The sequence below is a fragment of the Schistocerca americana genome, chromosome 4 (genome assembly GCF_021461395.2).
Source record: "Schistocerca americana isolate TAMUIC-IGC-003095 chromosome 4, iqSchAmer2.1, whole genome shotgun sequence".
NCBI classification, from domain to species: Eukaryota; Metazoa; Arthropoda; class Insecta; order Orthoptera; family Acrididae; genus Schistocerca; species Schistocerca americana.
Genome location: NC_060122.1, coordinates 391,918,850 through 391,933,673, shown reverse-complemented (window position 1 = coordinate 391,933,673; position 14,824 = coordinate 391,918,850).

Genomic DNA, 14,824 nt, shown 5'->3' with positions numbered 1-14,824 from the left:
GGGAGAACGCTGCGTAACATTGTGTGTAACATAACACTATGTGTCAGCATGAACCGTGGCGATTTTGTATCGCATGTTACTATAAGCATATTTAACTGTGGTCTTATTTTGTTCAAGTTTGTATTATAGTTCATGCAATGAAAACATGAATATTTCTCAGTCTTGACGTTAAGATGAGCGTCCTTCATGCATTAGTAAACGGAGTAAAATCTAACATTTGTAACATCGTGTTCTGTTGTGTTTAATAAAATGGTGAAAGCATTGGTGGCAATTCGAAATACCTGTGTCCTCTATGGAGCGAGTGCTATCGAGAGCCGCGAGGAGAGGCCGCGTGGTTTGAGGCTCCATGTCACGGACTACGCGGTCCCTCCCGGCGGAGGTTCGAGTCGTTCCTCGGGCATCGGTGTGTGTGTTGTTCTTAGCATAAGTTAGATTAAGTAGCGTGCAAGACTAGGGCCCGATGAACTCAGCAGTTTTCTCCCTTAGGAATGCACACACATTAGAACATTTTTTTCTATCGAGAAAGTCACGTTGTATCATTTCAAACACGATCGCTTTGAGATAAATCAACCACCACGTTCGGGAGGACAAACAAGCGTTGATGAAGGACGTTTCTGGGATTTACTACTATGGTCTACGAGAATGCATCTGATAACTGGTATGTGTGATAACCAATCAACCTTCGTGCAACACTTGCCTTCGGTATTCACAATTAGGATAAAAGTAGGGAAGGAGTATTATGGTACAATGTCTCCCCAACGAGATTAGATGTGAAACTGAATATCGAGCTGGAAAGGATGATAAAGGAAGTGTTCTGCGCACTCTCAACGGATTGATCCTGGCATTTGCGTGATAGATTCAAGGAGTTCACCATAAACCTGAATCAGTACGATCTGATGACGATTTGAAGTATCTTATGACAACGCCATAACGAGAAAACGGTGGGTAAGCCATAATAAACATTATATCAAATGATCGCCACTACACGTCCACAAAATGTATTCTTATTGACATACGTCTGGTGGCACAGAGAGCGTGTTTCACGTTACGAATTACTTCACCGATAAGCGTATTTTGCAGTTGACATTTGTTGCCAACAAATGAGATGCCTTCCAGTCGCAGAGCAACAAACGCGACTTGGAAGACACCACCAATAAACTTGGTTCGCTAACGTACCTGCTACACATCTAATCTGGCACCCATACCTCTTTACCTTACACGACCCTTATTGATCAAGCACCAAGACAGTTAATTTTTATTTTCTTTTGTTTGTTTTGTTAAGGCGATTGCACTTTAAACGTGACATAATTAAGAATCAGCAAGCCACGGCATGCTTCGGGTCTACAAATTACCTGCAGAGCATCAAACATTTTCCGGCAACGAAGTGTAATTTATTGTTGACAATTTCTCTGATATTTGTGTCTTGCGATTTTTTTTCAATAACCTAACGGGAAACGTTATTACACTACTGGCCATTAAAATTGCTACACCACGAAGATGACGTGCTACAGACGCGAGATTTAACCGACAGGAAGAAGATGCTGTGATACGAAAATGATTAGCTTTTCAGAGCATTCACACAAGGTTGGCGCCGGTGGCGACACCTACAACGTGCTGACACGAGGAAAATTTCCAACCAATTTCTCATACACAAACAGCAGTTGACCGGCGTTGTCTGGTGAAATGTCGTTGTGATACCTCGTGTAAGGAGGAGAAATGCGTACCATCGCGTTTCCGACTTTGATAAAGATCGGATTGTAGCCTATCGCGATTCCGGTTTGTCGTATCGCGACATTGATGGCCACGTTGGTCGAGATCCAATGACTGTTAGCAGAATATGGAATCAGTGAGTTCAGGAAGGTAGTACGGAACGCCGTGCTGGATCCCAACGGCCTCGTATCACTAGCAGTCGAGATGACAGGCATCTTATCCGCATGGCTGTAACGGATCGTGCAGCCACGTCTCGATCCCTCAGTCAACAGAAGGGGACGTTTGCAAGACAACAACCATCTGCACGAACAGTTCGACGACGTTTGCAGCAGCATAGACTATCAGCTCGAAGACCATGGCTGCGGTTACCCCTGACGCTGCGTCACAGACAGGAGCGCCTGGGATGGTGTACTCAACGACGAACCTGGGTGCACGAATGTCAAAACGTCATTTTTTCGGATGAATTCAGGTTCTGTTTACAGCATCATGATGGTCGTATCCGTGTTTGGCGACATCGCGGTGAACGCACATTGGAAACGTGTATTTGTTATCGCCATACTGGCGTATCACCCGGCGTGATGGTATGGGGCGCCTTTGGTTACACGTCTCGGTCACCTCTTGTTCGCATTGACGGCACTTTGAACAGTGGAAGTTACATTTCAGATGTGTTACGACCCGTGGCTCTACCCTTCACTCGATCCCTACGAAACCCTACATTTGAGCAGGATAATGCACGATCGCATGTTGCAGGTCCTGTACGGGCCTTTCTGGATACAGAAAATGTTCGACTGTTGCCCTGGCCAGCACATTCTCCAGATCTCTCATCAATTGAAAACGCCTGGTCAATGGTGGCCGAGCAACTAGCTCGTGACAGTATGCCAGTCACTACTCTTGATGAACTGTGGTATCGTGTTGAAGGTGCATGGGCAGCTGTACCTGTACACGCCATCCAAGCTCTGTTTGACTCAATGCCCAGGCGTATGAAGGCCGTTATTACGGCCAGAGGTGGTTGTTCTGGGTACTGATTTCTCAGGATCTATGCACCCAAACTGCGTGAAAATGTAATCAGACGTCAGTTCTAGTATAATATATTTGTCCAATGATTATCCGTTTATCATCGGCATTTCTTCTTGGTGTATCAATTATAATGGCCAGTAGTGCAATATGCGCTACACTAGGATAACTGGTGTCCCATCACAACACCGTACAACGAAGTGCTATTTTAATTAAATGTGAGGTCTTTTGTCACACTCAAGCAGCTATAGCGGACCACAACGTAAATATGACATTGTGGCTGTGAGAATAGTTGCTGAATCAAACACAATTAACAGAGTATTTAGTCATACGATTTCGTTAACACACTTGCGCATTTTCAGTAGATGTTCCACAGTATTTTATCGTTCATAACTTTAAATCTACTGCTCCCTAAATGCAACAAGATCTCTTACGATGATAAAATTTCTAAAGATGTCGTTCTGAGTTCGATATAGCTGTTCGCAGCTCTGTCATAGAAGAGGTAAAACGTCACTCTCTCACCAGTTTGGAAGTGAGAGCTACTGCTTCTTACTCTTTAGAGTGCGCCGACATTTTCATGAAGCAAGTGACCAACTGCAGCGTTGATCGCCTCCTCGCTCCCTTTTGACGGCTGATACATATAATTCGCAATGTGGACAGCGACATTAGTTGTCGTTGCTGCACGGAAGTAATAATCTCCCTTTCTGTAAACGTAGATTCGATAAGTCGATGACACACCGAAGCCAAATTCATTCAGAATCTTTGATTGGTATAGATCAAGTTAATCTTACAAGATAATTCTCTTTCATTCCATGAAGTAACAAAACACAAACATGTTTCTATAAGGTTTTTCTATTACTTGCTGGTTAGAAAATGGAAGAAACTGTGTCTGACCTCCTGTCAGACCGATGGTCTTAGCAGAAAGACAGAATAGGGCTTAAAAAGAAAAGAAAGGGAAAGAATGGTTTTGATATCATGCTTTGCATTTGCACTGCATGACTGACTACTAGCCGACGAATAGGTTATTTACAACAAAAGCTCAAGTGGAAGTCAACACTTCTCGTATTGTGTGCTGTATAGCCCAGCACGACATCTCGTGATGCTAACGCATGTGAAATTCTGTAGCTGGTTGGACTGAGGCTCGATATCCACTGAGGGTACCAGTTTTAACCAGCGACAAACATAGCCTGCTCATCTCCAGTAACGCCAAGTAAAGAATGCAAAGATGTGCCGTGGTTCCAAATCAACATTAAACATGTTCATTCGGTACCAAGTGGAACAGAGTTGGATTAGTTTTGGCTGTCAGAGGCGGATGTCACTGCTTGCAAAAACTATCTGTAGTAAGTTTCCTTACACTAGTAATGTTATTTTAGTTCACGAACCAGTCATTAAGTTAGGTCATAGGAACTTAATTTCTTATTTTAAGTGACCTTGAGATTTTGAAAATACTGGCACTGGACTGGGTTAGGAACTCCGATTCCAGTTTTTCTCTGGACCCTTCGAGATGATACTGTCTTATCATTTCGTTGTTTCCTCACGATGCCAAACTCCTCCAGGTCTCTACGAATGGTACTATCCTAAGTACTAGTGAAGGGGAATCTGACAGTTGACACCTCTTCGTGTGGGATCAACAACGACGACTTACGTGGGGTTGGAGTTCTAGGCAGCACAGAACTATTTGTTGCGTTACCTGTAGTCAAACATGTGCACATCTCACTACTGCTGAAGAAAAACAAAATTTCGTGTCTATTTATGGGTATAAGACAACAACGAAAGGTGTTGAGTTCGAATCCCTTTCAGGCAATAATCATTTGTATCGTCGTTTCAGATTGCAATATCACGCTATTGGTAAACATGTTTAATATCTGACAACTGATTGTGTTTAGTTAACAGTTCATAAAGATACTGGGTGTTACTCCCCATCCATTATAATAAATTTACTTCATGACTTATCAGACTTGTGTGTTGCATTTTATTACATACATTCGTGATTTCTTCTCACTGGCAATAGAAATTTGATGGGGTTTCCAGTGCAGTGCTAAATGTATCTTCATTTATTTCCCTGTTCGGACATTCGGCCTTGTAAACTGATACTGGTGAAAGCTTCGACATTTTATGTCTGTTTATGCCTAGTTGGGTCTCGATCGGATATGCAAACTGTTTTTGGTTAACAGTGGGATCAAATTCGGTACACAAACAACTCGTTATGTCATTTAATGATTGTGATAACCTTGCTGCAGTGGTAAAACCGGTTCCCGTCAGCTGTGCTGTTGGACTTGTCTAGCACTTGGATGGCTAACCGCCTGTGTCTGCCGAGCGCTGTTGGCAAGAGAGGCGCACTCAGCCCTTGTGAGGTCAATTGTGGAGCTGCTTGAATGAGATCGATACAAGTCACGAAAACTTACAATGTCCGGGAGAGCAGTTTGCTGATCACATGCCCCCCGCTATCCGCATCTGATGATACCTACAGGCTGATGATGACTCGACGGCCAATCGGTACTTTAGGTGTTCAAGGCCTTTCTGGTGGTGTTTTTTTTTTGTTTTTAATTAGGCTTCTGGAGTGTCACTTATTGTAATGAAGTTTATTTACAAACGTTAAGGACAATCCCATCTCTAATAACGTGTTTTACAGTACTTGTTGTGTGACGGTATAGGCTAACATCTGTACTGATTGTCACAAATAGCAGTGTTCTCTAGTAGTTTCTTGTAGTGCCCACTGTGTATAGTCAAACGATTGCACTGCAGAGGGCTTAGAGAACCTGCGTTACAGCTATGCTATGTTGGTTGCATACAGTCAGCTGTGGCCTACACGTTGCAATTTAGGGGTGCCGCGCATTTTGTGCTGTCGAGTGTCCCCTTCAAGTAGCCAGGCATTTTAACTGGTGCGTCACAACGCATATATTCGCTAGTAAAATTCGTCATAAATAATCCATTACACTTTGAGAAGAACAGTGGTATCCATAGATACTACACTAGAGGGAAAAATGACCTGTATTACCCATTGTTAAAGCTGCTAGTGTGACCATCCGGTCTGCCGAGCGCTGTTAGCAAGCAGGGTGCTCTCAGCCCTTGTGAGGGAAACTGAGGAGCTACTTGATCGAAAAGTTGCGGCTCCGGTCTCGTAAACTGACATACGGCTGGGAGAGCGGTGTGCTGACCACATGCCCCTCCATATCCGCTACCAGTGACGCCTCCTGTGGTTGAGGATGACACGGCGGCCGGTCGGTACCGTTGGGCCTTTCAAAGCGTGTTCGGACGGAGTTCAGTTTTAAAGTTTGCTATTGGCTGAGAAGAAATTCAGCAGGGATCAACAATACCGTAAAATGTCTGACAGGTAGAAAAGCAAGTTTGAAACCTAAGATCGTTCTCCAGAACAGCTCCTACTATTCCACTGACAAACGTCTGCTTAAAAATTCGTAGCCAGTACAGAAATGACTACTAACTTGAATACTCATAATGGTAACGTGTTCATTAATGTTAACACTAATCATATATACACATCCTGTAAAATACTTGTTCCATGTCATTTCGGTAAAAGAATCCTTCGATCATCCATGGAACATGTAACTATTAACGAAATAACTAACTAACTACAATTAGCTGGTTAAAACTGATGTAGGATGCAGTAGATAGTCAGAGATGAAAAGGCTTGCACAGGATAGAGTAGCATGGAGAGCTGCATCAAGCTCGTCTTCGGATTGAATATCACAACAATATAATAGGCCCATCGTTCATCTAGACATAATATTTTCCTGTAACCATATAGATGGATTTCAGATCGTGGAAAGTTTTCCTTTCAGCAGATATTCGTTAGGTTGTTAACAGCTGTTACGAATATATCGTTCCCGCACCACCGTTACATTCGACAAAGGGGTCGGCTTGCTGTGTCTTCCAGCGTTACACTGCAGTGAGCTGTCTATAAGCTAATGGAAGGGTTCGGTGCTTTCACCGCGCAACAGCTACTGCAAAAGATTTTTTTTTCACAGTGTGAAAATATTGTGGCACGTTATTAGAGATATACTGTTGACTGCTGAAAGACTTATCAATAAATACATTAAAAATACTGCTTGTTTGTGTAAATTGCAGTATCACAATGTGGTAATGTCGAATTGATGACAAAGTGAACTACATCACCTTGCCATGATGACAAATACCCCGTTAGAACTCTGAACTGCCACATGAGTTCACATGCGCTTCGCTGGAACTAGGTGAGCAGTACGTAACCTACGTTTGCAACTGTGGAGGTTCGCAATAGACCGAAATGATACCGACGCACAGTGGTCTGAATCTCAAAAAAGTTAACCAAAATGAAATAAGTGATATTCACCGAACAAACTGTAGAGGAGGCTTTGATGCATGTAACAAAGAAAGGAAAGTACAATATCTTTGATACCTGAGACGCTACGTTAGTTCAAAGTTACTATTCTCAATACTTCGTTAACAACGCGTAGCAGCTTCGAAATATCGCCGTTATTGAAATTGTATGTAACTTTTTACTGCAATGTCCTATTTCAGTTTGGTTTAATGCACGGTATTGAGGAAAGTGTGTAGGATATAAACAGGTGTAATGTTTTCAAAATTTATACTAGTTTATTTTATAAATCACTGTCAAAGATGTGTATGTAATGATTTTCCTTGTAAAATTTTTTATCAACAGTTAGCAAAAATGTTATGTATTCAGCGTTATTCAGGAATCTCTGACATGCAGCATATAGATTTTCATGTTTTAAATTAGAATGTGAGAGAAAATGCTGCGCGTCTCTGCTCTGTACTTTTGAGATTAAAATAAACTACGCATAGCCAGGCTGGGTAGTTGTTTTGATAGACTAAGGTCCACCGCTACGATTACTGTTGCCTTCTTTCTCTAATTTTAATGTATGTCTTCGCGATGCTACTTGTGTGGAGAGAAGTCGAAACAGTTTAATAATTGCGATTTTGTAAAAAATAATATAATGATTAATGTTTACAATTTGCGTTATCGATTATGTCTTACACGCATACATTCGATCCTTTGAACATTTACTTCGCCTTCAACATAAACTTGAAACAAAAGAATAGCAGTCGCGATCAACGGAAGATGAAAAGCATTTTGACCTTCGGAAAAAAGCAATTGAGACTGAGTTTCAGACGCAGCTAGGGCTTCTTGCTGATGGCCCAAAAGTTGGATACAGGAAGCGCAATGATGGCAATACTACTCGTCACTTTTTTTGGAGAAATCATCCGTGTCTGCTCAAATTCTGGGACTGGACGAAGATTTTATTCATGACATGACCTGCAGGCCAGTCCGTTCTTTGAATATCCTCTCGTTCCTAGGGCTCCTTCATTTGCGCTGTTCGATGCGATTGCGCAATGTCACCCACGAAAATGAAGGCACCCCCGAAAACACTAACATGGTGGAGGAGTAAATTGTCACAACAACAGTCGCCGCTGAGTGTACCGTGTTGACAGATTTGCAGGTCAGTACGCCCATGAAACATAACCAGACTACCAAAACAAGCATGCTCAACAACGTTGCAGGGTACATTACCCACCCTCGTATGGCAAATGTTGAGAACACATAATGCGCAATTTCGAAGTTCTGCCATTGTCAAAGTTGCTAATTACAGCGGATGGCTCTACAATGGATCAAAGAAAGCATTGTTGTTTTAACTGAAGCATAGAGTAATGCTTCAATTCTTACAAGAAGCATCAGCACGTTGAAGCTATGATAAGAGTTTCAAGTGATGGATGTACAAGATGGATGTACACAGAGTACGCGAAGGAACTTGCCCCCCTTCTTGCAGCGGTGTACCGTAGGTCTATAGAAGAGCGTAGCGTTCCAAAAGATTGGAAAAGGACACAGGTCATCCCCGTTTTCAAGAAGGGACGTCGAACAGATGTACAGAACTATAGACCTATATCTCTACCGTCGATCAGTTGCAGAATTTTGGAAAACGTATTATGTTAGAGGGTAATGACTTTTTTGGAGACTAGAAATCTACTCTGTAGGAATCATCATGGATTTCGAAAAAGGCGATCGTGTGAAACCCAGTTCGCGCTATTCGTCCACGAGACTCAGAGGGCCATAGACACGGGTTCCCAAGTGGATGCCGTGTTTCTTGACTTACGCAAGGCGTTTGATACAGTTCCCCACAGTCGTTTAATGAACAAATTAAGAGCATATGGACTATCAGACCAATTGTGTGATTGGATTGAAGAGTTCCTAGATAACAGAACGCAGCATGTCATTCTCAATGGAGAGAAGTCTTCCGAAGTAAGAGTTATTTCAGGTGTGGCGCAGGGGAGTGTCGTGGGACCGTTTCTATTCACAATATACATAAACGACCTTGTGGATAACATAGGAAGTTCACTGAGGCTTTTTGCGGATGATTTTGTAGTATAGAGAGAAGTTGTAGCAATGGAAAATTGTACCGAAATGCAGGAGGATCTGCAACGAATTGACGTATGGTGCAGGGAACGGCAACTGAATCTCAATGTAGAAGTGTAATGTGCTGCGAATACATAGAAAGAAAGATCCCTTATCATTTAGCTACATATAACAGGTCAGCAACTGGAAGCAGTTAATTCCATAAATTATCTGGGAGTAGGCATTAGGAGTGATTTGAAACGGAATGACATATAAAATTAATGGTCGGTAAAGGAGATGCCAGACAGATTCTTTGGAAGAATCCTAAGGAAATGCTGTCCAAAAACAAAGAAAGTAGGTTACAGTACACTTGTTCGCCCACTGTTTAAATACTGCTCACCGGTGTGGGATCCGTACTAGGTAGGGTTCGTAGATGAGATAGAGAAGATCCAACGGAGAGCAGCGTGCTTTGTTACAGGATCATTTAGTAACCGCGAAAGCGTCAAGGAGATGATAAACTCCAATCGAAGAGTCTGCAAGAGAGACGCTCAGTAGCTCGATACGGCCTTGTGTTGAAGTCTCGAGAACATACCTTCACCGAGGAGTCAAGCATTATACTGCTAACTCCTACATATATCTCGCGAAGAGACCATGAGGATAAAATCAGAGAGATTAGAGCCGACACAGAGGCATACCAACAATCTTTCTTTCCACGAACAATACGAGACTGGAATAGAAGGGAGAATCGATAGAGGTACTCAAGGTACGCTCAACCACACACCATCCGGTGGCTTGCGGAGTATGGATGTAGATGTAGATGAGGGAAAACGATGCGAAACAATTCTTCAAATACATATTCATCCATTCTCTTAAAATATGTTAAGATTTCAGATTCTGATTTGCTGTTATAACCACGCCACAGATCATTCTGATTGTTGCGATAGCTAGACATCAGAATAATAAAAATAACTTTCATTCAAACAGTAACATCAATTCTGCTTGAAGCTTAGAGATATACCACTCATCATTGCAACTCTTTATCGAAGTGCTTGACCATGCTTCGGCAGGTATTCTTTGCTCACTAACTCTGTTAACACACAGCTGTGTAGCAAAATATCTGCTGAGTGTCAGAAACTGAGACAAACATCTTAACTTGTGACAGAATTTAGAGAGTGAAATTTATAGCTTTAGCTACCGATTCATAAATTACATTAATACTTGTTCCACAGCATATAGTTGTCATTCAGAAATTCTTTCGATTTATTTTTATATATAGTGTGAAAAACTTATATATTACTACTTCATATCTAAAAATTCATGTACTGAGTAGAAGGAGTTGTCGGTCAGAAATTCTTTGCTTTTGTTTTTATATATAGTGGGAAAAAATTATGTCATTACGAAATTCATATCCGTGATCTACACTCCTGGAAATGGAAAAAAGAACACATTGACACCGGTGTGTCAGACCCACCATACTTGCTCCGGACACTGCGAGAGGGCTGTACAAGCAATGATCACACGCACGGCACAGCGGACACACCAGGAACAGCGGTGCTGGCCGTCGAATGGCGCTAGCTGCGCAGCATTTGTGCACCGCCGCCGTCAGTGTCAGCCAGTTTGCCGTGGCATACGGAGCTCCATCGCAGTCTTTAACACTGGTAGCATGCCGCGACAGCGTGGACGTGAACCGTATGTGCAGTTGACGGACTTTGAGCGAGGGCGTATAGTGGGCATGCGGGAGGCCGGGTGGACGTACCGCCGAATTGCTCAACACGTGGGGCGTGAGGTCTCCACAGTACATCGATGTTGTCGCCAGTGGTCGGCGGAAGGTGCACGTGCCCGTCGACCTGGGACCGGACCGCAGCGACCGACGCACGGATGCACGCCAAGACCGTAGGATCCTACGCAGTGCCGAAGGGGACCGCACCGATAACTATTAATACTTCTGCTACCAAAAAGGGTGGAGGACAGAATAAAATGGATAAAGCTACATGGCAACACAAGAAATGAGAACCTGCTGCTTAACTGCACTAATACCATATTTGGAATATCAACTGTAGAAACATGTGCTAATAAGGCCTCGAAAAATGAAACTTAGTGATATGAAATGTCAGTAGCTTAACAGTCGAGAAACAGTATCTTAAGAAAAACGGCGCATTGACAATATTAGTGGAAGTCGCTAAAGACGTATTATGTGACCATGAGCAGCGGTTTTAATCCAACACGGAAATGCTTACTCGCGAGTTGCAAACGATCGTTCAAAATGTTACCTTCTCTCTTAGAAATATGTTTACAAATTCCAAGTTCTTGTAATAAAAAAAAATTTTTGGCCTTTTATTTCTTTAGGTAAAATTATGGTTTCCTCTAATTTACTCTGTGCATAGTCTGAAATAAGTAAATGTTCAGCAAATGAGGAATTATGCACAGGTGCTCCTTCTATTTGGCTTTAAAAGCTCTACCAGTGTGCTCTATATAACAGCAATCTTTACACATGATTTTATAGACGCCTGAATGAGTGAAAGGATCTAGTTCAGTTTTTAATGTATGTACAATATTTTCCTTCAAAGTATTGTTCGTAGGGAAGGCAACTTTGACTACCATATTTTCTAGTCAGGAGACGGCCAATCCTGTAGGACACATTACATAAAAATGGCATCGAAATAAACCTGCCATTTCTTCTTCGTTACTCTTCAGTTTGTTGTCATCTAGTGTTGAAAATTTTTTATATGCTATTTTGTTGGTAAGTATCTGGTCAACTATGTCTTGATTGTAACCATTATTGCTAACAATAGTCTTGACCAAATTAATTTCTTTCTGAAAATCGTATGGGGAAAGTGTCTTTGGTAAAGCACTATTTATTGCTGAATGGAAAAACACGACTTCATGAGCCTATGGATGGGAAGAACTAATAGAATAATAGTATCAGAGTTGGTTGTCTTACGATGAATGTCGAAAGTGACGCTGCCATTCTGTGTATTTTCAGATCAAGAAAATTTAGGTTATCGTTCTCATCTAGAATTTCTTTTGTAAAATAATTTTCTCAAAAAAAAAAAAAAAAAACGGTTCAAATCGCTCTGAGCACTATGGGACTTAACTTCTGAGGTCATCAGTCCCCTAGAACTTAGAACTACTTAAACCTAACTAACCTAAGAACATCACACACATCCATGCCCGAGGCAGGATTCGAACCTACGACCGTAGCGGTCACGAAGTTCCAGACTGAAGCGCCTAGAACCGCTCGGCCACATCGGCCGGCCTTAATACACTCCTGGAAATGGAAAAAAGAACACATTGACACCGGTGTGTCAGACCCACCATACTTGCTCCGGACACTGCGAGAGGGCTGTACAAGCAATGATCACACGCACGGCACAGCGGACACACCAGGAACCGCGGTGTTGGCCGTCGAACAGCGCTAGCTGCGCAGCATTTGTGCACCGCCGCCCTCAGTGTCAGCCAGTTTGCCGTGGCATACGGAGCTCCATCGCAGTCTTTAACACTGGTAGCATGCCGCGACAGCGTGGACGTGAACCGTATGTGCAGTTGACGGACTTTGAGCGAGGGCGTATAGTGGGCATGCGGGAGGCCGGGTGGACGTACCGCCGAATTGCTCAACACGTGGGGCGTGAGGTCTCCACAGTACATCGATGTTGTCGCCAGTGGTCGGAGGAAGGTGCACGTGCCCGTCGACCTGGGACCGGACCGCAGCGACGCACGGATGCACGCCAAGACCGTAGGATCCTACGCAGTGCCGTAGGGGACCGCACCGCCACTTCCCAGCAAATTAGGGACACTGTTGCTCCTGCGGTATCGGCGAGGATCATTCGCAACCGTCTCCATGAAGCTGGGCTACGGTCCCGCACGCCGTTAGGCCGTCTTCCGCTCACGCCCCAACATCGTGCAGCCCGCCTCCAGTGGTGTCGCGACAGGCGTGAATGGAGGGACGAATGGAGACGTGTCGTCTTCAGCGATGAGAGTCGCTTCTGCCTTGGTGCCAATGATGGTCGTATGCGTGTTTGGCGCCGTGCAGGTGAGCGCCACAATCAGGACTGCATACGACCGAGGCACACAGGGCCAACACCCGGCATCATGGTGTGGGGAGCGATCTCCTACACTGGCCGTACACCACTGGTGATCGTCGAGGGAACACTGAATAGTGCACGGTACATCGTAACCGTCATCGAACCCATCGTTCTACCATTCCTAGACCGGCAAGGGAACTTGCTGTTCCAACAGGACAATGCACGTCCGCATGTATCCCGTGCCACCCAACGTGCTCTAGAAGGTGTAAGTCAACTACCCTGCCCAGCAAGATCTCCGGATCTGTCCGCCATTGAGCATGTTTGGGACTGGATGAAGCGTCGTCTCACGCGGTCTGCACGTCGAGCACGAACGCTGGCCCAACTGAGGCGCCAGGTGGAAATGGCATGGCAAGCCGTTCCACAGGACTACATCCAGCATCTCTACGATCGTCTCCATGGGAGAATAGCAGCCTGCATTGCTGCGAAAGGTGGATATACACTGTACTAGTGCCGACATTGTGCATGCTCTGTTGCCTGTGTCTATGTGCCTGTGGTTCTGTCAGTGTGATCATGTGATGTATCTGACCCCAGGAATGTGTCAATAAAGTTTCCCCTTCCTGGGACAATGAATTCACGGTGTTCTTATTTCAATTTCCAGGAGTGTATATATGTTACTATTTCGTATCTAAAAATTCATGTACTGAGTAGAAGGAGTTGTCATTTATAAATTATTTTGATTTATTTTTAAATGGTTGTTGACTATCTGTCAGACTTTTATTGCTCTTCGGCAAATGCCCAAAGATTTTCATGGCAGCATAATTGACCCTTTTCTGTGCCAAACTTACATTTAACCCAGAATAGTGAACATCATCCTTTCTTCTGGTTCAGGATGGGTTATTAATAACACATTTCGTAAGTGAAGATATGTATTGCGAGGACACTGAGAATATCCCGAGTTCCTTAAATAAATGTCTGCAAAGTGATCTTGGATGGACTCCAACTATCATTCAGATTTCAGGTTCCTGTGCAGTGAATACTTCTTCTCTTAATGATGAATTACCCCAAAATATGATGCCACATGAAAGCAGTGAATGAAAATAGGCATAGTAGGCTAATTTATTGATACGTTTATCACCAAAAATTTGCAATAAACCTAATAGCATATGTAGGTGAATCCAAACGTTTCAGCAGATCATCAATGTGTTTTTACAGTTCAATTTCACATCAATGCACGCACCCAAAAATTTTGTATATTCTGCCTTAGCAACAGACTTCTGTTCAAAGTCTATATTTATCAATAATTTTATGTCATTTACTGTACAGAACTGTATATACTGTGTTTTCTCAAAATTTTGTGACAGTCCATTTACAGGGAACCACTTAATAATTTCTGAAAGACATTATTTGCAATTACGTCTCCTAATTGTTGTTTGCTGGGTGTGATTAGTATACTTATATCATCAACAAAAAGAACTACCTTTGCATCTTCATGACTAGAGAGTGGCAAGACATTAACATACGACAATTGGAACTTAAATACTGGCAACGCTTCTGTGGAAACACTATGCAGCAATCTACCATAGCCGGCCGAAGTGGACGTGCGGTTAAAGGCGCTGCAGTCTGGAACCGCGAGACCGCTACGGTCGCAGGTTCGAATCCTGCCTCGGGCATGGATGTTTGTGATGTCCTTAGGTTAGTTAGGTTTAACTAGTTCTAAGTTCTAGGGGACTAA